This window comes from Canis lupus, chromosome 2, assembly GCF_048164855.1.
Source record: "Canis lupus baileyi chromosome 2, mCanLup2.hap1, whole genome shotgun sequence".
NCBI classification, from domain to species: Eukaryota; Metazoa; Chordata; class Mammalia; order Carnivora; family Canidae; genus Canis; species Canis lupus.
The window spans coordinates 53,079,389-53,104,819 of NC_132839.1; the positions used below are offsets into that span (position 1 = coordinate 53,079,389).

Sequence of the window (25,431 nt, forward strand, 5' to 3'; positions counted from 1 at the left end):
GCAAATAGCAAGATTTCATTCTTTTTTATGGCTGAGTAATACTCCATCATATATATAAATATATAAATATATAAATATATTTATATAAATATATACTGTATTTATGTCATTTCTTCTTTATCCATTTATCTATGGACACTTGGGCTGCTTCCACTGTTTGGCTATTGTAGATAATGCTGCTATAAACATAAGGTTGCATGTACCCCCTTTGAATTAGTGTTTTGAATTTTTGGGGTAAATATATAATAGCTTCTTTTGGTTCACAGTTGTGGTAGGCAGATTTCTAAGATGGCTGCCCAGTGATTCACCTTCTTATAGAATCTGAGGGTGAATAGAACCTGTGATTTACTTCTAGCCAGTAGATTATGAAATAGTCACTCTCTTGAGTAGGTGACATCCTAATGACAAAGGTGATGGAATAATCACTCATGTGACTATATTATAAAGATTCTGTCTTAGACTGGAATGAGAGATTTTTCTGTAGGCTCTGAAGAAGTTGCCATTTTGTGAGAGGGCCTGGGAAAGGGCAGTGTGGTAATGAGCTGAGGGATTTCTAAGAGCTGAGGGTGACCCCTAGCTGACAGCCAGCAGGGAAGTGGGGACCTCAGTTCTACAATCATAAGGAACTGGCTTCTATCAACAATCAAATAAGCTTCGAAGAGGACTCCAAGCTCCAGACTCAAATGTGGCATAGACAGCAGGCATGGGACACCCTGAGCGGAGGACTCATCTAATATGTGTACTGACCCTTGGAGACTGATAAAAGAAGTGTATGTTGATTTGAGCTACTTAAGTACATGCTAATTAACTATGGTGCAATAGAAAACTAATATAGGGGCACTCTAAAATTTCATGATAAAAAGCTTTTAGTGTTGGTTTGTTTTCATGTTAAGTAATGAGAAATTTTCTTGAATTATGTCATCAATTATTTTCTCTTGTCCATTTTCTTTGTTTCATCCTTCTGCTCCTATCATTCAGATGTTGAATATCCTAGGTTGATTTACATGTAGATTTATATACTTTTTCTCTTCTACTTTGCATTTTTATGCCTTTTTTGTTATACTATCTAAGAGATTTGCTCAGCTTTCTAACCCTTCCGTTAAGTTTTTCATTTCTGCTACTACTATGATTTTTCATTTCTAAGATCACACTTTGCTCTCTGAATATTCTTCTTTTGGAGAGCATTATATTCTTGTTTCATAGATGCAGTGTCATCTCTTGTATCTCTAAAGATATTTATGATAGCCTTTTTCATTGACATTTTCTTCTGTCTTCAAAATCTGTTTTCTCTGTTGCCTTTTTCTGCCTCCTATAAGCTTATTTGAGTTTCACTCTTTCACAGTAAAATCTTTTCTCTTTTCTCAGATCTCTGGTGTCATATTTAAGAATAAGGGCCTCAAACACCTACTGGAAGCTTTGAGCCCATTGGTGGGACTTGCTGGTTGTAAACAGTACTGTTAAGGGCTATAGCCGAGCCATTTGCTAGGAGACTTCAAAGTCAGTCTCTTCATTGTCAGTTTCTTCTTGAGTTAATCAAACTTCACAGAGAAGAGTTTTTATATCTCCTGCTAGGAAGTTGAAGGCCTGTGTTTGGGGATTCAAAAAGTAGGGGAGAAGGCTAGGAGTCTCAGCATTTGGTTTACATTCAGTCATTTTTGTCTCCCTATTTTCAGTATGTACCACTGACTTCCACAGTGTCTGGACTGTCTCTTTTACCTGTGTAGAAAATAAACCACTTGTATATTGTCCAATGTGGGAGAGCTTCTTACCCAGCAGCAAGAAGAGAGGGAGGGGACACAAGTCTGATTGCTTCTTTTTTTATTGTGGTAAAACATATATAACATATAATTAGCCATTTTAACCATTTTTTGAGTCTACAATTCAGTGGCATTGATTATATTTACAATGTTGTGCAACCATCACCACTACCTGTTTCCAAATTTTTCACCACACCAATAGAAACTCTGTACATTAAGCAAAAACTCCCATTCCAGCTAGTTTTTTTAAAAGATTTTATTTGTTTATTCATGACAGACACAGAGAGAAAGAGAGGAGGAGACACAGACAGAGGGAGAAGCAGGCTCCATGCAGGGAGCCCGATGTGGGACTCGATCCTGGGTCTCCAGGATCACACCCTGGGCTGAAGGCAGCGCTAAACCATTGAGCCCCTCGGGCTGCCCCCAGCTGTTTTTTAAACAGTTTTCTGCCAACTCTCTTTATTCCCTCTTCTACCTCCAGTTTCAAAGTTTCTGGTTCCACCAATCCCTGAGACTGAGGATTCTGCAGTGTAAATCTGGTTGGTTCCTAGCACTTTTCTTTATCATGTTAGTTATATAAGCTACCATTTGTCCTGCTTTCTAACTTCTAAAGTGATGTTGTTTCCACTCTCATTGTCCCCATCCTTGTGGATTTAAGGCAACAAAAAAAAAAAAAAAAAAAAAAAAGAATTCTTTACTGGTAGTTTTAGTGGCATTTCAGGACAGTATGAATTAGATGAGTTGCTTAAACCACCATTTTCACCAAAAAGTTCATTGGATATGTAGATCTTCCATCTGACCAACTTGCCAAATGCTCTGATTTCCAACTGCTTTCCAGTCTATTTCTTGAGTAAAGCATTTGATCATATTGTGTACAAAAAATGAGAGCTTTAAGACTTCTTGCAACATGGTCTGTTAAGTTAATGCAATTCCCCCTTCAAACTACAAATAATATAGAAAATTCAAGAGCTATACTTGGAAGAATGGAGAAATGCCATGGTGTCAGAAATCAAGAGAGAAGTCAGAGCTAAAAAGGTACAGGAAAGGTAATGACTGCCCACAGAGGTTTTGGGGTCAAGGACCAGGGTTCCAACACTCACATAAGACAAAAGATGCTGCCCTAGCTCTGGAAGTGAGGAAACTGGAACTGAGCTGTAAGAGGTACTTTTTGTGTCCTGTGTCATATGCTTTTAGCCAGCGCCTGATTTCCTTGTGGCAAGATGACAATGTCCCATGTCCAGTGTGCGCTTAAGAACAGACGCCAGGTCACATGGGGTCTAATAGACCAAGATAAGAAGTTTGGAAGGTTTTTACATGGCAGAATAATATCATCTTACCTATGTTTCTAAAACATTCCTGTGGCTGCTGTGTGGAGAAATGGATAATAGTGGAATCAGGAAAAGAATTTGGGAGGCCATTGCAGTTGTCAAGGAGAGTGTTCTGATGATCTACTTCTAGATAACAAGCCAAATTTGTAGCATTAAAACAATAACCATTTTACTAAGCTCATGGATTCTGTGGGTCAAGAATTCATAAGGGACACTGTAAAGATAACTTACTTCTGTTCTGTGATATCTGGATCCTCAGCAGGAAAATCTCAAATGAGTGTGGATGATTTCAGAGGCTAGGAACTATAAAATCTGGGCTTAGCCAGAATTGTCAATGAGGACACCTACATTACATGTGCCTTTCTTGGGCTTCCTCACAGCATGGCAGCTCAATCAAGAGGGAACACCTGAAAAGAGTATCCCAAACAGAACCAAATAGAAGCCTCTCATGATCTATCCTGAGAAGTCATGTGGCCTCACCTCCACCATACTCTATGGATCAAAGTAGTACCAGGCCAATCTACATTCAAGGGGAGGAAATATCACCTCCACCTCTCAACAAGAGGAATGTCAAAAAATTTGGAGGCTATGTTTTTCAAGCTCTAAGGGAGAGATGATTGTGGCTACAGCTAATACAATAGCAGTGGAGATGGTCAAGAGACATTCAGGAGTCAAGCCAAGGAACTTGCTATTGAATTTTGTGCTAGAAAAAGGCAAAGTGCTATTTAAAAAAAAAAAATGAATCAAGGGTGCCTCCTAGGATTTTAACCTGAGCATTTGGGTAAATAGTAGTGCCATTTATGAGATGGGGGTGGAGTTATCCCAGAAGGTTTTATTTCATTCAAAAGGAAAGGTTAAAGGAAAATTACATTTTGACCACCTAATATGCACAGCTTTTGTGTTTGACATGTGTCTTTTCATTTAATCTTTAAAATAGCTCTGTGAAGTAGGACTCTTTACTTCCCTTTTTCAGATGTAGTAACCAAAATCCCAAGGATAAGCTACTTGCATAAGGTTACACAGCAAGTGAGTGTCAGAGCCAGGCAAATTTTAGACTCTACTCTTTCTACTCAAAGTTCTCCCTTAGCCAAGAGCACATAGTTAGGAAATGGCAGAACTAGACTTTAAAATAAATTCTAGCCATAAAGCCTCTGCTCTTAACAGTGCAAGTGGTGACTGAAAGCAACATGGCAGGTTTACTACCAAGGCCCAGCCCATTCAATTAGAAGAATATTAACTCTCTGAATAAGAATGCCAAGGCCTCACATGATGCCCAGTGCTCCCTAGATAGTCCCATGCACATCAAGATGCTCTGTAAATGGAAGATGATTCTCAATTTTAAAAAAAGAGAAAGGAAATGGAAAGAAAGAAAAAGACCTGCTATTAAATATCTTGACCAAGAAATCACTGCCTAAAACTTGTCCACAGATCATCCATCCATCCAGGACATGGTGTCATGGTATTCCTTGAAGACACAGAGCTATATGGGTGTTAACCCAAAGGGAACAGCAGTATCATCAACTTTTGAAATACAAGAGAAGAGCTGTTTGTTTTCCTTAAATCCCAAATCTTTGATCATCTGCATCACACATCTTTGATGCTTTGGCAATCTGCAATTGGTGAAAATTAACACTCAGGTAGAAAACAGGTTAAGGAGGCAGTGAGAAGTGAGATTTAGGTCTTAGATCTGAACAGCAGCACCCTTTTTCTCTACCCCCTCTCCACTCAGAAGACAAGGCTTATTTATTGTCTCTCTCTTCCACTAGAATGAAGTTTTTTGAAATCATGGATTTATCTACCATGTTCATTCTATCTCCAAAGTGTAAAAAAGAATCTAGTATGGAATATGTCCTCAATAAGTACTTTTTGAGTAAATGAATTGATAACTTACTTTTTTCTCCTTCTACACTACTAGAGAGGAGCATCTCTTTTCTATTGGTGAAACCTCAGGATATCTAATCAGTGCCAGACTTTCCAGCCCAACTGCCTGCCACCTGAACCAGTATAACTTCAGCCCAAGAACATCACAAGGCTTTCTGATGGCTGGCATGCTACTAGGTGGGCATCCTTCCATTCACAATCCTGTTGGTGCCTCATGTAACTGGTAATCTCCAGGTAAGGGAATGCCAGAGGAACCAGGCAACCAGAAGCAGAAGGAACACATCCTCTGCTATGTCCCCAGCCTATCCCCATCCTGCCCACCTCAATCAACCAGCCTTGGCTTCATGTCCACAGCGGACACCAGACTCTCACCCTGGAAAAATGCCATTGGATTCAGCAAGATACTCAACTCAGAATATTTGATAACCTTAGACAACCATAAATGTGAAAAGAGAAAGCAAGGGGCGAGAGGGAGAGAAGGGAGAAATGAAAAATGGACATTTGCTTCCAAGGGAATGGCTGTCTGAAGGAGGAGAGGAAAACACAAAGTGATAAACTCTCCTTTCTTATAATGGCTTCTCCCCAAACATGTCAAATTCTTCTCTAGAAACTTAAATAAAAGTTGTAATCACAAGGTCCTCATGAACTTTGGAGGCAGACGGATCTGGTTTTGATTCCTGGCTGTGGCATCTGCTTGCTCTGTGGCTTCCATGGTCCCTAAGCCATGGAAGTGGCTTCTTCCCCATGGAAGTGGGAAAATGGCTTGTAGGGGGGCCACGAAGATTCAGTGAGGGATTGGAGGTGAACTCACCTTGCATACTTCATAGCCACTCAGAAAGGATTTTAAATTTTTCCTTCCCTTGCTCCCCCTGCTATCAAAACTCTGCCTCTGGTGGGCCTCCATTTTTGGTTGTGGGTTTGTCTGTTCCATGGCCTCTCACAAGCATCTGACCCTGGATTAGGAGCTCAGGGAAGAAATCCATCTATGAAGAAGACTTGTGATAAATAAGTTGCCATACCCCAAGCCAACAGTCAACAGAAGATGTTCCTGGGAACATATCTGCCTTTGGTGGGAGCAGTTCAAGACACATCTCATGGTGAGGTAAATCGGGGGGCAGTAGGGGACAGTGAGGTATTGGGGTGGGGAGAAACAGTGGATGACAAGGAAGCCCAGGGATATTAACAAGCTCATCCATGTGAGTTAGTAGGTGGCAGTTGAAATCCAAGTTTGACCTGAAAGTGTCTAAGCTGGAGGCCTCAGCCACTGTGTGATCCAGAAAGAGGGTTCCACAAAGACCAGGACATAGACAGACAGCAGACATTGCCAGGCAGGTGGGAGAATCTTTAGGGCTTTGGGGAGAAGTGGCAGGGTAGGCCGAGTCCCAGACCATAGTCCCAGGGGACCCTGGGAACTCTTTGGAAGGAATTTGTGTGTGGTCAGAGTATAAATGTCCCTGAAATTCTACAGAAGGGAGCTTCAGGTCCTTTGATGCAGATAATAAAAGCCAGCTCTAATTAGTGTATCTTTTACAGGAAAGGAATGTGCTGGAGGAGAACAGAAGAACTAATGTGAATACTAGAGCACTTGGCACAAATAAGTAGAGGCCTGGCAGCCATGAGTTCCTGAAAGTTCACCCAAGTGAAAAGCTAGATTGAGACCATGTGGATGGAGCACCATCCATCACTCCCACACCCACACCTGCTGGGCTCTCCTCAGCCGCCTGGCCCCAGTGACTAACTCCAATATTCCTGTGTCATCACTCCATCCGTGTTCACAACTCCAGCAGCAACCCCCAGGAGCCTACAATAGGAGCTGTGTGTGTACACACATGCACATGCACGATGATGGTGAATTTCAGGAGAAGAAGTGGTTGGTACCCTCTGCCTCCCATGATGGGAGGTAGGTTCCTGCAATTTCAACAAGATTCTCTCAGTGCATGGATTTTCCAAATAAAAAGCAGGTCTGGATGTTTGGTAGCCAAACTAGGACAATGTCTACCTGGGGTGCTGACTCACCTGTCCATCAGGCTGTGACTGCCACAGAGCTCACAGAAGGTTTTCTCAGACAGTCACTTCTGGGAGGTAGATAGAGCAGATATTAGGATGTCTAGCTCTGGATTGAGGTTCCCCCAGAAACTCCCTGATGGCACCACAGGATGCCTCCAAGGGAACCTGCCCATTCATCCCTGGAAGGCAGGCAAGCCAGCACACAGCAGATGTCAGAAAAGACCTTCTGGCTCCTCTCTTTAAAAAAAAAAAAAGAAAAGATGTTATTTATTTATTTGAGAGAGAGAGAGAGAGAGAGCACACATGCAAGAGAGAGAGAGAAAGAGAAAGAGCACACACACGAGTGGGGGGAGGGGCAGAGGGAGAAGCAAACTCCCCATTGAGCTGGAAGTCTGACACAGAGCTCTATCCCAGGACCCCGGGATCATGTCCTGAGCCGAAGGAAGATGCTTAACCCACTGAGCCACCCTGACTCCTCTCTTACTTCTGACAAGCTCAGCATACTTCCAGGAGACCCTCTCCTTCATCCTCTCTGAATGCTGGGAGATGACAAAGAAAGGAGGCCATGGAGGTTAGAAAAGTGAAGTCAGCTGCCCTGTGATGTTATTACCCCATCGATATATATCTGTGGCTCATGGTGGGATTTGGTGCCAGACCCAAAGAGCAAATATCAGCTCCTCACCAGCTATGGAACCTTGGCATGTCACATAAGGCTCAGTCTGTTGTGTCAAATGTGAAACAGTAAAACAGCCGTCCCCCTCACAGTGTTGTGGTGAGAATTTAATGAGAGAAAGATGCACCCCTGAGTATGACCATGATGGGCACGATTATTATAACCAGCTCCTCGGACGAGTCTCACTTGGTGGTTTACAGACACAGCTTTGTTTGCTGTTTTTGTCTCCACGCTGTCTACTCTCCTTTCTCTGACCATGACGTATTGAGCAGATCATATATATTTTCTGGGGTTTTGTTTTTTTTTTTTTCAAAAACTGTTGTGACAGTTTTTACATGTAGTAAAAGTGTGGAAGCATCTAATAGAAAATCTTCATTCCCAACTGATCTAAATAACTCCCTTCCCTGTGGCTGGAGGTCACAGTGGGGGAGAAGACATCATGGGTTTCTCCATTCTTCTTATTCAGTCTCTACCTTGTTCACTCATCTGTTTCTACCATGGGGAGGAATGGGGTAGAACTTTGAGGAATGGAGGCAAATAAAGGTCACAGAAGCCCTCATTTTACTTGTATATTGTGGTCTATCTTGGATGCCCTTCTAGGATTTCTTTCTTTTTTTCTTTTTTAGTTATTGCAGTAAGAACATTTAATTGTCATGGTATGAGATCTACCCTTGACAAAATTTTAAACGCACAATATGGTATTGTTAAATATAGGCACGATGCTGTACAGCAAAACTCCAGAACTTATTTGTCTTCTTTCACTCATATCCATTGAATAGAGACTTGTCACTTCCCCCTCCCCTCAGCCCCAGCAACCACCCTTCTATTCTTGGTTTCCATGAGCTGGACTGGTTTAGATTCCTCACATAAGTAGATCATGCAGTATTTGTCCTTCTGTGTCCAGCTTATTTCACTTAGCATAATATCCTCCAGGTACACCCATGGTGTCACATATGGCAAGATCTCCTTTTTTTTTTTTTTAAAGATTTTATTTATTTATTCATGAGAGACACAGAGAGAGAGAGAGGCAGAGACACAGGCAGAGGGAGAAGCAGGCTCCATGCAGGGAGCCCCATGTGGGACTCGATCCCAGGACTCCAGGATCACACCCTGGGCCAAAGGTGGCGCTAAACCGCTGAGCCACCCAGGCATCCTGATCTCCTTCTTTTTTTAAAGCTTAATAATATTCCATTAAGAATGCACGCACATTCTTTAGCCATTCATCTGTCAACATTTAGATTCTTTCCACAACTTAGCTGTTGTGAATAATGCTGCAATGAACATGGGAGTGCAGCTATCCTCTGAGATCTTGATTTCAATTCTTTTGGATATATATACTCAGAAGTGGGATTGCCAGGTCAAATGGTATTTCTATTTTTAATTTTCTTAGGAACTTCCATACTGTTTCCCATACAGCTGCACCATTTCACACCTCCATCCACAATGTGCAAGGGTTCCAACTTCTCCACATCCTCGCCAACACTTATCCTTTGAGTTTGTTGCTGTTGTTTTGATAACAGCCACCCTAACAGGTATGAGGCACTATCTCATTCTGGTTTTATTTTGCGATTAGTTATATTAAGCATATTTTCATGTACCCATTGGCCATTTGTATGCCTTTATTTGGAGAAATATCTAATTCATTTCCTTTGACCCCTTTTTAATCAGGTTATTTGGGGATTTTGCTGCCAACCTGTAGGAGTTTATAGAGATTTGGGGAACCCTGTCCTCCCCCTTTTTGAACCTCTCTCTCTATGGCATCTTTGTGCAAGGGAAGTGCTCTCAGTGACTGCCTTGCCACTCCATCCAGTAGCACGATGGACATAACTTATTTTGGTTGGGGGAGTCATCTTGCATGAGGTCTTTTCCAAATAGCTCCAATGTTATCCCCCTCTTAAACACTCAGAAACACTCAACTCAAGTAGGGAAGAGCAAGCCCCTCCTACTTCACCCTCTCCCTATGTTCTGGCCAGATGGGCAGTTTTAGCCAGTTCTAGCCCTTGGGTGCATTTAGGCAAGAGTCAGACTCAATCTCTACAATCTCTATGCCTTGCAAACTCAAAGACAGAAACCATATTCTCTCAACAAAACCTTTTCATTTCAGTATTCTGGGGTCCACAGGGTTCCTTCACTCCACAGGAGGAGAAAGAGCACCCCTCTCTTCCCCTAGCTAATATCCTGTTCCATTATCAGAAAAATTACATAAGAGGCCATTTTATTAACTCATCTTTAACTGGAGTTGGGGTTTTGTGCATAGCTCCATATATTCAAGAAGAGCCCAAGGAAGGTACAAGTTTCCCAGAGACACATGTCCTCCAAGCTGCTCTGCACATCCAGGAGCAGCTCTCCAACCAGCACTCATGGACAGAGCTTGGGAGGGCTCGGGTGACAGACAGAGTTGGCCTCCCCCTCCTCTCAGATGTGCTCAGTGTCTAGAAGCAGAGATGGTTCCCAGGCTCCTGCACATAAGGACCTGAGGACCAGGGCAGCTCCTATGGCAATGAGGGGAGCTGGAGGCTGGGTGAGCCAGGAAGCTAAGTACAACACATGCAGGAGCCCATGAAGCTTTATCTGCCCCAGCACACCTGCTGGTCCTCATGGAGGGGCAGGCTCAAGTCCCCACTGTTTTCCTTTTGCAGAGCAAAGAAGAGAATGAGGACAAAAGTGACAATATAATAATAACAATAATAGTGATGAAGCAGCTGCAGTTTGCTTAACTCTTATCACAAGTCAGCTCAGGTCTGGGCTATATGTATTGTCCCATTTAATCTTCATGACACTCTGAGGTGGTGAGCAAGCAGAATGATGGCCCCCAAAGATATTCCTCATAGCCAGACCCTAAATATGCTATGTTACGTGCAAGGAGGATTTAAGGTTACAGATGGAATTAAGGTTACTAATTAACTGACCTTAAAATAAAGAAATTCTCTGGATTATCTGGGTGCCCCCAGTGTAATCATGAGGGTCCTTCAATGAGGCAGAGAGAGAAGAATGAGTGTCAGAGTGATACATGTGAGAGACACTCTACCAGCCGTCACTGACCTTGAGGACAGGGCCTCAAAGGGGCCATGAGCTAAGGAGTGCAGGTCAGGTAAAAGCAAGGAAACAGATTCTCCTCTGAGGCCTCCAGATAGGAATCCAGCCTGGCAGACTCCTGGATTTTATTTTATTTTATTATTTTATTTTATTTTATTTATTTTGTTTTAAAGATTTTATTTATTTATTTATTTATTTATTCATGAGAGACACACAGAGAGAGGCAGAGACATAGGCAGAGGGAGAAGCAGGCTCCCTGTGGTAAGCCTGATACAGGACTTGATCCCAGAACCCTGGGATCACAACCTGAGCCAAAGGCAGATGCTCAACCACTGAGCCACCGAGCCATCCCAGACTCCTGATTTTAACCTAGTGAGACCTGTTTTGGACTTCTGACCTCTAAAAATGTAGGATCATAAACTTGTATTGGTTTCAGCCATTCAGTTTGGGATGATTTGTTGCAGCAGCGACAGAAAATGAACACAAATGGGTACTTTTATCAAATGGAAAAGCTAAGGGTTGGTTTCTTCCAACTATGGGCCGTGGGCAAAGATTTCCCCTATTTAAACTCCCACAAACCCTGTACCTAACCCTTCTCTCTCCCTTAGAGACTCCAGGCTCCTCTCCCTAATTCTAGACCTAACTAAGATGGTGCTGGCAAAGGGGGAAGATGCCATCTCGTGGGAGAGAAAGAGGAGAAGCAAGGGGGGCACTGGCCAGCACAGGTGGATGAAAGGAAAAAAGTAATGTCTCCCCAGGACTCTGGAGGCTGTCTCTGAGCAGATGATGCAGAGTGTGTGAGGGAGGCTGCTGCCGCCCCCCAGCCCATCACCATTCTCCCTTCTGCCTCCCTGCCCCCTCCCCGCCTCCTACTCAGAACCAGTGACTAATTGCATTGCATTTCTCTTTGACTTGCGTCACCCAGCAGAGAGTGTGTGGTTGTTTTTACAGCTTATTCTTTCAGGGATTCTAAGTGACATTTTTAAGTGCCCTTCCCCTGTCTTGGAGCAGCACACCCTCCTCTGCGCTCCTCTCCTTGTTCCTTACCTCTTCCGGGGGCTGCAGGTGAGAATAGGAATAGCTCAGAAGGCTGGGGGCAGGCCCCACAAAAGCAGCAGAGACTTTCCTGCTCCCTGATCCTTGGGAGATTCTGACAAGGGTGAGCCTCTCAGGAGGTACACCCCACCCTTCAAGAGGGAGCCCACACTGCACAGCTGCCTGAAAGCCACACCTGGGCTCCTTCCATCCTTCCTCCCCTCTTCCCTCCCTTTTTCCCTCCCACCCAACATTTTCTGAGCACCAGCTAAGTGCCAGCCCCAAGTATAGAGTGGGAAACAAAACAAACACAATTTCTGTCCTTGAGGTGATGGGTGGAGGGGAAGGTCCACTGTTAATACATCAGTAAACTAGCTATTATAACACAATGTATATATGCTACAATCTGGAAGGCTATAGTGGCCATTATGTTGCATTGAGTAGGAACCAAACCAAACCTGGGGGTGGAAAGATGACCAGGGGAGGCTTCTAAGAGGTGGTGTTACAAAATGAGGATGAGATGTTGTAAGAAAAGGGGAGGGAATGGACAGAAATAAACCCCCCCAAAAAATTATCATTATACTTAGAATACAATAGGAACAGCAAAGGAGTGAGATAAAGAGCTCCATGTGAGCCATCGGGCAACCATCTGTGTTCAACTTTCCTCCTCCATAAAATAAGGAAGTTAGGCCAGATGACCTCTAAAATCCCCTCTAGCACTAAAACTCTGGTAGTCAGGATGTTCCATCATTTTTTTAAAAAGCAAATATGGTCATATGAAGGAGAGCTATAGAGGGAAAGGCAATGCCTTGGAATCTGAGGACCAGTATTTAAAATTTTTTAAATTTATCTATTTTCTTTTTTTTTTTTTTTTTTAATTTATTTATTCATGATAGTCACACGGAGAGAGAGAGAGAGGCAGAGACACAGGCAGAGGGAGAAGCAGGCTCCAAGCACCGGGAGCCCGACGTGGGATTCGATCCCGGGTCTCCAGGATCGCGCCCTGGGCCAAAGGCAGGCGCCAAACCGCTGCGCCACCCAGGGATCCCTCTATTTTCTATTTATCTATTCATTTATTTGTGAGACAGCAGGTGGTGCAGAGGGAGAGGGAGAGAGACTCTCAACCAGGCTCCCCACTGAGCATAGAGTCTGACACTGGGCTCCATCTTACGACTCTTGAGATCACAACCTAAGCCGAAATCAAGAGTTGAATGCTTAACCAACAGAGCCACCCAGGTGCCCCTGAGAGCCTGTATTTAAATCCAGAGCATGTACCTCTTGTAGAAACTTGGGCAAGGCAAATAAGCTACTTAAGCCTCAGTTTCTTCATCTGTAAAATGAGATGAGAACGTTACCTATTTCACAGGATTATCAGTAGAATCATCCTGTGATAACGAAAGACTGTACCTGCAAGTGTGTATTGAGCACCCAGAGGCTAAGTTCTGAGCTACTATTGCCATGGGTCTGACTACTGGCCCACACAGAATCTTAGGGACACAGAGATCTGTTTTTTTGTTTGGGTTTCAAGCAGAGACTCTTCCCATAAAAAGAAGGGCAGTACTTGAAAATCCCTCTTTCCAATGGGCAGAGAGCACAGGGATATAGCCAACAAAACATTGCTGATGCCAAAGGTATTTTAATTTCTTCCAGGGAAGCCACAGATAGGGGTAGGAAACTTAAACATCGCAGGACCCTCCACAGACTGTATCACCAAAGACTTCTCACTCCAAGGCCTCACAGTAAGGAGCAGGCATCTCAGCACAAGGACAAGAACACGGAGGGGCAATCAGACCAAAATCCATAGCCAGTCTTGAATCTGCTAAGCCTCACCTGCTCCTCAGTGAGGAAGATGCAGAGACCAACATCAGGATCACCCATGTTATCTCTGCTTATGGGGATCACTGGTCAACTGTCACAAGAGTAAGCCTTCCCCGAGAAATAGTTTGGACAGCATTCAAAAGTCTCCAGTTGAGGAAGAAAGAGCTCTTGCTCTTGTACATACCTGAACTACTGGACCATGTCTGACAATTGCAGTCAAGATTCCAGTGCCAAGAGGGAGCAAAATCAGGCAAGCCACTCCCTTCTAGAATATTGTCTGGGGGTGTGCTGCTCTTACAAAATATCCAGCAGAGCATGTGGCACACAACACCACACAAATGTTACCTGAACAACATCTTACTTGTGTCTATAATTTGTAAAGTGATTTTTTTCATCCTTTAACCCTTACAATATCCCTATTGGGAAGTTGATATTGCAATACCCACTGTGGGAGTCAGTAGTGCTGTCCACCAAACATTTCCATATCTCCTCCTTTCTGGGTATTTGGTGAGACTGTGCTTCTCTGTATCCTTGGAGTTAGAGGTGGCCATGTGACTTGCTCTGATCAATGAAATGTGAGCATAATGACTTGTATTACTTCCAGATGGAAGCTGAATGGTGCCATAATTTGCCCCCACTCTCCTTATCCAAATGTCACAAAAACTGGCAATATTTCTAATGGTAACTATTTTCTCAATCTGAATCTTAGAATGAAGATAACATGTAGCAAAGCCCTCCAGAGACCCAAGATGGACATGAAAAGTGAACAAAAAATAAATCTTTGTTGTGTTAGCAAGTGAGATTGGGGGGTATTTGTTATCTAGAATGAGGCTATACTGATGGATACACCCATGTCACAGATAAATAAATAAATAAATAAAGCCAAGGCTGAGTTAGGTTAAGTGAATTAACTTGCCTGAAGTAACACAGCAATATATTAGCAAAACCAAGATTTAGAAGATGTTCTCCCTGATTCGAAGTTCAATATTGCAAAACTATTTTGAAGCTTGAACTTTGCTGCTTTGAAATTAGAACTACAGGACTTTATCTTTGCCATCAGTCCCTAGGATTTTGGCTTCTAGCAGAAAAGATCACATGAGACAAGTCAGTTCATGACTATCTTCTCTTGATTGAAACTTCCTAGAGGTTTGGAACCTCCAATTATAGTCAAAGTTTATGCCATCAGTAAGCTGACAAGGTCCTATACTATGCCTCAGTTTCTCTACTAATGAAAGACAGAGAATATGACTTAGGTCACCAGCCCTTTCCTATTTAGGGCTATGAGAGGAGACAAGTATAGGCATCTGAGAAGAATCAAGTGATGGCTTAAGCAAAGAGCCAAAAATCCCATCCACAATGAATCACATTCAACTTAGCCCCAGGCCAGACCACCAAATAGCTCTGGAGAAGCCTATGAGGTCTGGGAAGGCTGAGGATAACTGTCAATGGAGCTCAGTCACTGGTGACAAGAAGGGACTGGGGCTTTAGATACACAGCTGTGTCCAGCATGGATTGTTCTTCTAATAAAAGAAATAGATACAGCTCTCTGTATTTGGAGGTAAAAATAGCCCAGAGTCACTGCTCTTGCCCTAGGCTGTTGGTCTAAGACTTTTAATGGAGGACCTAGGTACATCACATAGCCAGCCTCACCCCAGCCCAGGCCTGCATAATGGCCTCCTGGGACCCCCATCAGACCTATGGTCACTTATAAATGTCCTTTATAGGTGCCTCTGGGTCCACTCAGCCTTATCCAGGAGTTCCAACATGTTTGGGTAGCAGAATTGGTGTGGTTTCCTGCTTCATCATATCTCAGCTCCCCAAAAGGAGCACAGGGATGGCCAAACAGGAAGGATCTGTAAATCAAGCATCTACTAGGTGTCAGGCACTGCCCCAGACATTTCACATACTTAAATCATCTAGATGTCACAGTCTCTCTCTTGGACTGATGCTGTTTTGTTCATTTTGTGATGAGCAAACTGAGGCTCAGGAAATAAGCACCTTAGCACAGTGGCCTCTGAGGATGAAGTACTCACATAAACACTAATTCTTACTATTGTCACTGTCATCATCATCTTCTTCATCATTCAGAAGATCCAGACTTTAAAGAATTCCATGGTGTCTCCAAATCCCTTCTTTCAGACATCAGTAAACTCTTTAGATCAAAGTTTTGCAAACTTTGATGCAAATCAGAACTACTTAAGAAGTTCTAAAATATTGCATATTCATGGATTCTACCTCAGTTCAGCTGAATAAGAATCTACAGGTTTGGGCACAGGCTGTGGCACATTATCTTACTTTTCAGATAATTATAATATCCCTCCTTGGTTGGAGAACCACTGACCTGGTTGAAGAAGTTTTACAGCCACCTATCTACTCACCCACACCTCTAACTATCCCTCTCTTCTATGCATTGGAATGCGGTCTCTAATGTCTCATAATCATCTAGATGTCACAATTTTAGAGGCCTAATCTCTGATCATTAAAGATTAGTCCTTCCGTGAGGAAGTGGTATGTGTGACTGCTGAAGTAAGCAGCCTCTACAATGGCTTCCAAATTTGATTATCACCCCTCTTCCTGATATTCATACCCTGTGAAGTCTCCTATCAGTGTAGGCTGGATTTATTGGTTCATTTCTAATAAAGAGAACACAGGAGAAGTGATGGGATGTCACTTCCAGGATTAGGTTATAAAAAGATGGTGGCTTTCATTTTGGGGACCCTCTTTTGTTCTCACACTCACTCACTATGATGGAATTCGGCTGCCATATTGTGAGCGCCCTATGAAGAGGTCTATGTGGTCAGGAACTGAGGTCTGTAGCCAACAGCCCACAATAACCTAAGAGCTGCCAACAGCCATGTGAGTGACCTTAGATCCCCCACTTCCCACATCCAGCCTTTAGATGACTACAGCTCCAGCTGACCTTAATTAGAGCCCTGTAAGAGACCTCGAGCCAGGAAGTAACTGTCTTTCTTACCAATAGAAATTGTGAGACAGTAAATCTTTGTTGTTTGAACCACAAAATAGAGATAATTTGTTAAGAAGCAATACATAACTAATATAACTACCCTTAGGGCAACAGTATTATGGTAGGCAGAATAATAGCCCCCCAAAAGACACCCACACCCTACTCCCTGGAACCTGTGAATATGTTCCTTTACATAGCAAAATGGATTTTGTAGATGTGACTGAGTTAAGGATCTTGAGATGAGGAGATTTCCCTGGAATATCCTGGTAAGCTAAGTGTAATCACAAGTGTCCGTAAATGGAGAAGAGAGGGACAGAAGAGTCAGAATCAGAGATACAGGTGGCCTAGTACGAAAGACTCGACTGGCATTGCTGGCTTTGAAGATGGAAGAAGAGACCACAAGCTAAAGAATGCAGGTGCCTCCAGAAGCTGGAAGAGGCAAGGAAACATTCTCACCAGGGCCTTCAGAAGGAATGTGATTTTGCCAATACTTTGATTTTAATCCAATGAGATCCATTTCAGACTGTGACCACCACTTTCTCATCACCATTTACTATAAGATAATATATTCTTTAAGCCACTATATGTGGTAATATATTACAGCAGCTGGAGGAAACTAATACAGGCATGAAGCAGACAGCACTAGGAAGTTTTTCTACATGAATATATGTCTTAGCATCCCTGTAGGAAGCTAGGTTTTGGCTAGCAAGGTTACTGGGATGAAGCTATGGGAAGATAAGGAACTAGTCTGCCCCCTTAGGAGAAACCCACTGGAGTAGCTTGGTTTCCCAGCCTCATAGCACTCACCCAACACCCACCAGCTTTCACACAAAAACATGCCACAGATGAACCCTTTTAGAGACTAAGAGTATAGGACTAATTCAGGCATGGCCATGCCTTTCGAGATATCTACAGCACCATCTTCAGGTACCAAGAAGGCAGAGAGCTGCCCATGCAATTCCCAACGAGCTGCCCTAGTGGTACTACCCACTCCATCTCAACTTCCTGGAAATGGAGGTTGTATAATGGGGCAGTTTGGGAGATCCCCTAGATCTCAAGGCCACTGAGATTTTCATATCTGACTTTTCTTTACTCAAACAAGTAATCTCTCCACTCCTACCCCAGATGGCCCAGGAGACTGCCCACTGGATTGCTGTTATTGTAATATATTCCACTGACCTATCTGATCCATTTTGTCCATAGTCAATCAATGAAGTAAGTGGGAAAACTAAAGCTTAGAGAAGTTAATAGATTTCAAAGCCCAGACTAGAATCCAAATTTCTTGATTCCAGCCCTACATTCTGTCCATCAGACCACACCCTTTCCCACTTGCAGCAAAAGAACTCAAATTAAAATACGATTGCTAGGGCCATGAGACAGATTAGAGTTCCAAGCCTGGTTCTGTCAGAGAATTGCTGTCACTCCCCTGTGCCTCAACTTCCCTATATATAAAATGAAGATCTTATAGGAAATGTGAGACAGAGTTTGTGATAGTGTCAAGGCACTGAGGAGGAATACAGAAATACCCAAATAGTCAGTAGTCACCCCTCACTCCGTTTTCCAGACCCAAAGCTAAAAATCAAGAGAAAAAAAATTCTCCAAAGTTGTGTTGTTGTTGTTTTTTTATAACAAACTTTGAAAACTAGAATGTGGGTGTGAGCACTACTTTAAGGGTTTATGAAGTGACACGTGGATCACCTGTCAGGGAGCCAGGATTGGAATGCTGGTTTTAATTACATCGAATATTTCACTTTCTTATGCAGAGGCATAATCAATTATCTTATTTAAAGGCATTACGATAATGTGTGTGTAAAATGGAGCCATTCCCTGTATTGCATTAGATTCTACTAATTATAGGAGAATGTTTGGAGCTAAAATGTCAGCTTGTCATCCGGATAGCTTGTAATTCAGGATTTGCATTCACAGACGAGAAGGGAACTCTGACAAAAATTGCATTCAGCTCAAGCTTGTCTGCCCACCTCCCCCCCTTACCAGCTCCAACAGCATGGAGAGCACTGGTCTTTGCTCTGCCCCCACACCTGTCTGCCAGGCGGGGGGCTCCATCCCCCTCCTTTCCCCAAGAGGGCAAGATAGTAAAGAAGGGGTAAAGGCAGGATCAGAGGGCAGCAAACCACATCAGCTGCAAAAATGGAAGAGCAAAATCTCCCTTGAAGACCCATCTTGCCTCCTATTTTGTTGTCTTCCTAGTAACTGAAATTCTAAAAGTGGTGTTTAAAGAGATTCAGGTTCCAAAGAATTTACAATCTTTGGCTTTCTTGGGACTAGCCATCTGATTCAATTTAATTCAATGCAACAAATATTTTGTGAGTGCCTACTATGTGCAGCAAGCTGGGGACCTGGCTCTGGGGGCACTGGCTAATGGTGCAGGCTCTGGAGCAGACTACCTCCAGAACTTCCTAGGTGTGAAGTGTGAGCCAAGTTAGCTCTCACTCATTTGATTCCCTGTCTGTAAGATGGGGATAGTAGGGTCATTATTAAAGTGGAGATAGATGATCTCTGTGGAGTGCTTAGTAGGAGGCTGACAGCAAAGGTTAGCTTTTGCTGCAGCCGTGGATGTAACATGTGAATGTGACATTCCAGAAGGACAAATAGGCATTCAAAACGAGGGAGGGCTCCCTGCCCTTGGAGGGATAATCACACTAACACCCACTTTCTCATCACCATTTGCTTTATAGCAAATTATTTCAACTCCTATTTCTCACTTTATCTTCCCAAAGCTCATATGATTATTCCCCCTCCTGAAAAAATAAAACAGACCTTTCTGAGCAATCAAATGAGTGGATTTGCCTCTTTCAAGATAACCCCTCTGCCAAGGGGGAGCAGGATAACAGCCCCTCTGGACAGAAGAGTGTTTCAAAGTCTCCTTCCCCTGGTTGAGTTTTCCTTTCAACAGTCCATCTGTCCAAATCTACCCAGACACCAGACATGTAGCCCTATCGGGAGGGTGGAGAACCAGGGTTTGGACATGGCAGGAGCCCTTCCTCCAACAGCAACTAGTGGATGGAAACAGACTGCCCAAGCTGGCTGATATTAGGAGGCCAGGGTGAGCCAGGGCCAGGGTGCCCTCAAGAGGGGATGTTAAGCTTCAGTGTCCTTGTCCACTGGGGGCACCATTCCCAGGCCCATTCTAGGTGGCTATGGAGACAGATTCCTACTCATCAGGCCCTTCTCCCCTCCACACTCCTGCCATCTCAGGACCTGCTGAACAAACTCTGGACTTTTATCTTACTGCTACATGAGACTTCATGCCTCCATGCCTGCCCATAGGACTCAGTAACTTGGATGATTCCATTATCCTTGGTTGAAGAGCCAACCCCATGGCCTGGCCTACCTGGACATGCTCTGTTGCTACCCAAGAGCTCCCAGCAGGGTCAAGCTAACTATAACCACCTCAAAGCTAAGTACATAACACACTAGCTTTCCCCAAACCCTGATCAAGATGAGGTTACTTCACCCTCTCTTTCCTGGCTACTCTAACTGCTGTTCTTCAGGTGCTCCTAGACTTCAGGACACCTATAATGGTGGATGAGTCTCTGCAGCTCCAAGGAGAGTAACCATGCCTCCCCATTTTACCTTTCCTGGGCTTCATTCTTCTGTGGGGTCCTGGTGTTTGAGAGCAGAACCATATCTGGGGCATCCCTTCTCCTAGAAATGAAGCTCTTAATCTCTAGCCATAAAGCTTCTTCTCTTGATTTTTTTTATAATTATTTTTTGTCCTTTAAAAGCTATGGCATGCCAACAAAAAGTATTAAATGCTTGCTGTAGAAAATTTGAAATGTCCAAAAGGGTAGAAAAAAGAGGGGGAAAAATCACCCACCCATTTTTGGCCAGGAGGCTGCTATAGTTAGTATCTCATTGTTGAGTTTTATGATGGGCTTTTTAAAGTTACATCAGATCACAGACTGAGATTGGAATTTAGCTGCCCTCAGCGTTATCATGGAAATGTGGAATCCACTCATCTGTGAGGACTTGGTAGTTGGCATTTCCTCCCAAAACCAAGAATTTCCTGAGGTCGGAGCCCCTGTAGACTCAATCTTTAGGAGGCTATGTCAGTATGGATACCCAGGCTGCTACTTCAGTGATCCTTTACATTAATCCTTGGAGAAACCTGGCACATCTACAGCCCTGTTCCCCTAACCTGGCCCTCTTGAGTTATTGCTACAGTCCAATGTTTGTGACCTCCCCACTCCCTCAATTCATATGCTGAGAGGTGACAAATAGTATTAGAAGCTGGGACCTTTGGGAGGTCATCAGATAATGAGGGTAGAGATCTTGTGGATGTCCTCAGCGCCCTCAGAGAGATCCTTCACCCTTCCACCATGAGTAGACACAGTAAGAAGATGGCGGGTAATGACCCAGGAAGCAGGTTTCCCCCAGACATACCACCTGATTGTCTTGGCACCCTGATCGCTGACTTCCAGCCTCCAAAACTGTGAGAAATAAATTTCTGCTGTTCCTAAGCCAGCCAGGCTGTGGTGTGTTGTTATGACCAGCAGAACAGATTAAGATGGCCACCTTCCAGGTTTTGGTGGGCTTTATTCTCCTTGAGTCCCATGCCTCCAGCCCTGGCCTAGTCCTCTCCCATGAGCCCAGATCCATGTATCCAAGTATCCCATGTATTCCAGTGTCTCCTTGTCACACCCCACTGTGCAAAGCCCAACCCTATTCATCTCACCCTGAGACCTCCCCACCACTACCACCATTCTTGGCAGCATTGTTTACTCACTTACCCCAGCTGGCAACCTCCAAGCCATCTCTGACTCATCCTTCTTGCTCATACCAGTCACGCATCAAGTCCTGGTGTTTTGTCTCAGAAATGCCTGCGTGTCTTTTCTCTTCCCTCTTCCTGCCACTACTGCTGTCACCTCTCCTCACCATGGCAGTAAGTCTCCCTTCTGAGCCTCGTTGATAGTACCCCTCTCCCCAGGCAGACTAACTACATCCCAGGCACAGTAGCGAGCACCTGTCATCAGTTACCCCTCTCCCCATGACAAGGTGCTCATCGTTGGCCCATGCTACATATGAGAACCCAAGGGTCAGAAGAGTCAAGCATTTCAGGTATCGATGAATCAGTAACAAAGCACCCTAAAACTCAGTCCCTTGAAACAATGATGATTTTTTTTATTTCTCACAATCAGGACTTACAACCTGGGTGGTCCTTCTGTAGGTCTTACCTGGCATTACTCAGCTGATGGTGCCTCTGGAGCTGGAAGATTCCCTCACTCATGCATCTGGCAGCTGGTGCTGGCTATGAGCAGGGCATTTGGCTTCTCCTCCGTATGGGTTCTCACCCTTCACTAAGCTAAACAGGCTTCTTTTCATGGTGGTCTCAGGGCAGTATTCCAAGAGAGTGGAAAGCAAAAGCTCCAAGGTCTCCTAAGGCCCAGGCTCCAGAACTCAACTAATTCTTCCACCATATTCCATTGGTCAAAGTGAGCCATAGGCCAACTCAATGTGAAGGAGATGGAGTAATGTACTCTCCTCTTAGTGGGAGGAGTGGCAACATCCCATCACAAAAGGAACACAAGGAAGCTTGTTTCATTGAGAGTTGTTTTTAAAATGATGTACCATGCCAAAGAACTTGTCCATTGTTGCTCATTCAACCTAAAACCTCCAGCATATGAACCAGGGTCTTGTGGTGCCTGTGTGTTTTCATTTTCACATTTGCTGCCAGACCTGCTTCTTACCACAGGAAACCATCAGTGGAGGGGTCACCCAGAGTAGTCACAGTGGTAACACTGGCCTTGAGTACACAGTGACACTGACAGCTTGAGCTGTGCCACATTGGATGAAAGTGGCTGTCAATTGGGCCAGCACCACCTCATCTTCCAGTAGTTCTGGCTATGACAGCAGCTGCCCATCCTACCTTCCCACTCACTGCATCCAGCTTGGCTCCAGCAAGCAGCATAATGCAGGGCTTGAGAACTCCCCCAGTCCCCAGACTCCATTAAGGAGCTGATTAAAGTTTGATGCTCCCATTTAACACCTATTAGCAAACACAGTGCCCTCCTGCTTGGAGAGAGAACTTGGAAGAGGGGGCCTCCCCAGCTCCCAGCAGCACCCTTCCTGCCAAGGTGGCAAACCATTAGATGGAGGAAAGCAGAAGCAGAGCTGGATGGGAGAGGGAGGACCAGCTCTTCCTGAGCCCCAAAGCAGGACTGAGATCTTAAGTTCTCAAGTGCAAGCATCCCACAGTTGATGGTAGGACAGGTCAGAGATGAGAAACTGGCATCCAAGGAAGCTTAAGGGATGGTGAGAGGCCCCCATCTTTCTCCCACCTCCCTACCAGGAAAAGATCTAAATTGTCCAAGATTATGAGAAGATGCATCATGGGAATGGATGTAATCAGGATATAAATGCTCTGACAGAAAGAAGCGGATCTCTGTTCCGAAGGTCAGCTATGGGAACTCCCCACAAAAACTCCCAAAGGGAAGGGAATATGAGAGAAACTGATGGTGTTCCATCTCTTCTTCCTAAACAGAATGACTTAGGGGTAAAGCATGTTGAATTGGGGGTAGGAAGGAAGGCATAATCAGCCGCCTATAGACTGAGCACTTACTGTGTGTTAGACCCTGGCATGAAGGGAAACGTACACAGAACAGGAACACATTCTCTACCCTCAATGAGTATATAATTTCACAAGGCTACATGTGCACACACACCTGCAGTGAAGGACCAGTACAAGGGGGTAAAAGCATAGAACCAGGATTTGATTCCCAAGCTTTTCACATACCAGTTATGTGAGCAGCTTCTAAAAGCTAATTTGAGTGCTTCTGGTTAACACTTAGCAAACACAATTCTCTGCAGCTATGAAAGAGAACTCTAAAGGATGTTTCCCAGGGACTTTGAAGGTCATATGTGGCAGCCCTTAGGAGGAACCCAGCAAGTCATGGTTAATCTTAAGCCTCAGCATCCTCATCAGTGAAATGGGGATGACAATACCCATTGAACTGGGTCATTATGAAGATGGGGTGATGTAATGCACATGAAAGCCCCTTGTGAATGTTCAAGAGCAACTCAAGGTCACAGCCTTATGATTATTGTGACAAGTGTTAGAAGGACCTTCCTCCTCCAGTTGTGGACCTTCCTGGAGCCACTGTAGTAACATGGAAATTGAGATGTTTTAAGGTTTATCCAATTAAATTTTATTCCCTATGAGGCCCTCTCCCTGAGACAAAACCCTCACAGTCCTACCCAATAACCACAGCCTTGGCTATATCCCATAATAGGTATTTTCCCAGCAGAGACCATGATAGTCCTATGGAGAACAGGGTGACTGAGGGAACCCTGTGATGACCCTTGCCTATAATTTAGATGTTCCCCTAATACACCCACCTCCCCCTCAGAATCCTGTGGTTGACTGATGGCTCCCATGATCTCTGCTTCCTCTTTAGGCCTTTTCCTCTATGCTCTAAGATTCAAGCCCTTGGCTTCCCTTTTACCTTGGCCAGCCCTCAGCATCACTTCCTGGGGGGCAACATGGACATCACACTACCATGACATCAGGGGAGGGCTGGCTGGCTAGGGAAGACCCAAGGAAAGTGGGGATCCAGCTGTACCTTGAGGAACACATCTCCCTGAATTTATAGGGACAGAGTAACCTCAGCAAAGGGCTACTGTACCTCTCTGGGGGCGAGGGCAGCAAAGGTTCTGTTGGGGATGGTATGAAGTGGACTTGAAAGAGAAGACTGGAGCCTTGTGGTGGTCAGGTCTTCCCTGTCAGGCTGGACAGCCACATGTGCTCTGTAGATAGTGACAACACACTAGAGTTGGGCACTTTTGAGCAGTAGTGGGATGGAATGGAATTATAGTAGTCCCCCTTTTCTGCAGAGAATATGTTCCAAGAAGCCCAGCAAAGCCTTCTCTGGTACTTCCAGGGGACTCTACTGTCTTTTTTTTTTCCCTCTATGCCAGGGGTTTGCAAAATCCTGTCAACCACATGTTTTTCCTATGGACCACGAGCTGAGAATGGTTTTTTACATATTTAAGTGTTTGAAAAACATCAGAAGGATAATATTAGGGCACATGAGAATGATGCAAAAGTCAAATGTCAGTATCTGCAAACAGTTTCATCAGAATTCAGGCACACATGTTTGTTTACATATTCTCAGTCTGCTTTTGTGCAACCATGTCAGAGTTCAGTAGTGCCAAGAGACCATGTGGCCCACAAAGCCTGAAATGTCCACTCCCTGACCCTGCCTTACAGAAAGGCTTACTGACTCCCACTTTTTGTTGTTATGGTTTTCATTTTAAACAGCTCCAGTCCTAGGACCACCAGTCTTGCCATGGACAAGGAGAGACCTGAGGATGAATTTTGTTCAGTTCTATCCCTTGGGCCAGTTCCAATCTCTGGCAATAGTAGATACTCAATTAATGTTCTGTTCCCAGTGAAAATACCTCTTCAACAGCTCCAGCTCCCATAGGCAGGTCTAGTGCCTGGGGTCTGGTACTGCCACTTCTCTTTGGCCCTCCAGCCCTGGCAGGAGTAGAGCCTACTAAAGATATTTCCTGAAGCAGAAAGCAGAAAGCATTACTCTCACCTATAGACATGGAGATCACAGTCTAACCAGGGGAGGGGACCTACCTAAGATCATAAGAGTAGAAGGGGCAGAGCAGAGATGCAATGCAGACCCTTCCTGCAAAGCTGACACTACCCCCTCATCCTGTCCAAACACGACCAGCCACTGTCGTGCAGAGGGACCCAGAAAGCCCTTCCGCCCGGGGGAGCTGGGATTCCTTCCGCAGCAGAGTCCCAGGACCAGAAGCAACTCCTCAGGAATGTTTGTTGCGTGGGGTTTATAAGCAGCATTTGTCTAATAAAGTAATTTCTGAACATCTCACATCCCCTAATTACTTGTCACAATAATGTGAGGCATCTCCCAGCATGCTTGTTTTTCCCATTGCTGGCAC

At 44.2% G+C, this 25,431-nt stretch overlaps 1 long non-coding RNA gene across 2 annotated transcripts in view; it reads right to left on the reverse strand.

The window, feature by feature from the left end:
• Positions 1-25,431, reverse strand: part of LOC140617635 (uncharacterized) — a 71,588-nt gene that overhangs the window by 25,460 nt on the left and 20,697 nt on the right. The window contains exon 1 of one of the 2 annotated variants that reach the window (XR_012017818.1): positions 6,983-7,202. The exons of the other annotated variant lie outside the window; for it this stretch is intronic. This is a non-coding gene — a long non-coding RNA (uncharacterized lncRNA). Of the gene's footprint in view, positions 1-6,982; positions 7,203-25,431 lie in introns of those variants that run through there. 2 annotated transcript variants of the gene reach the window in all.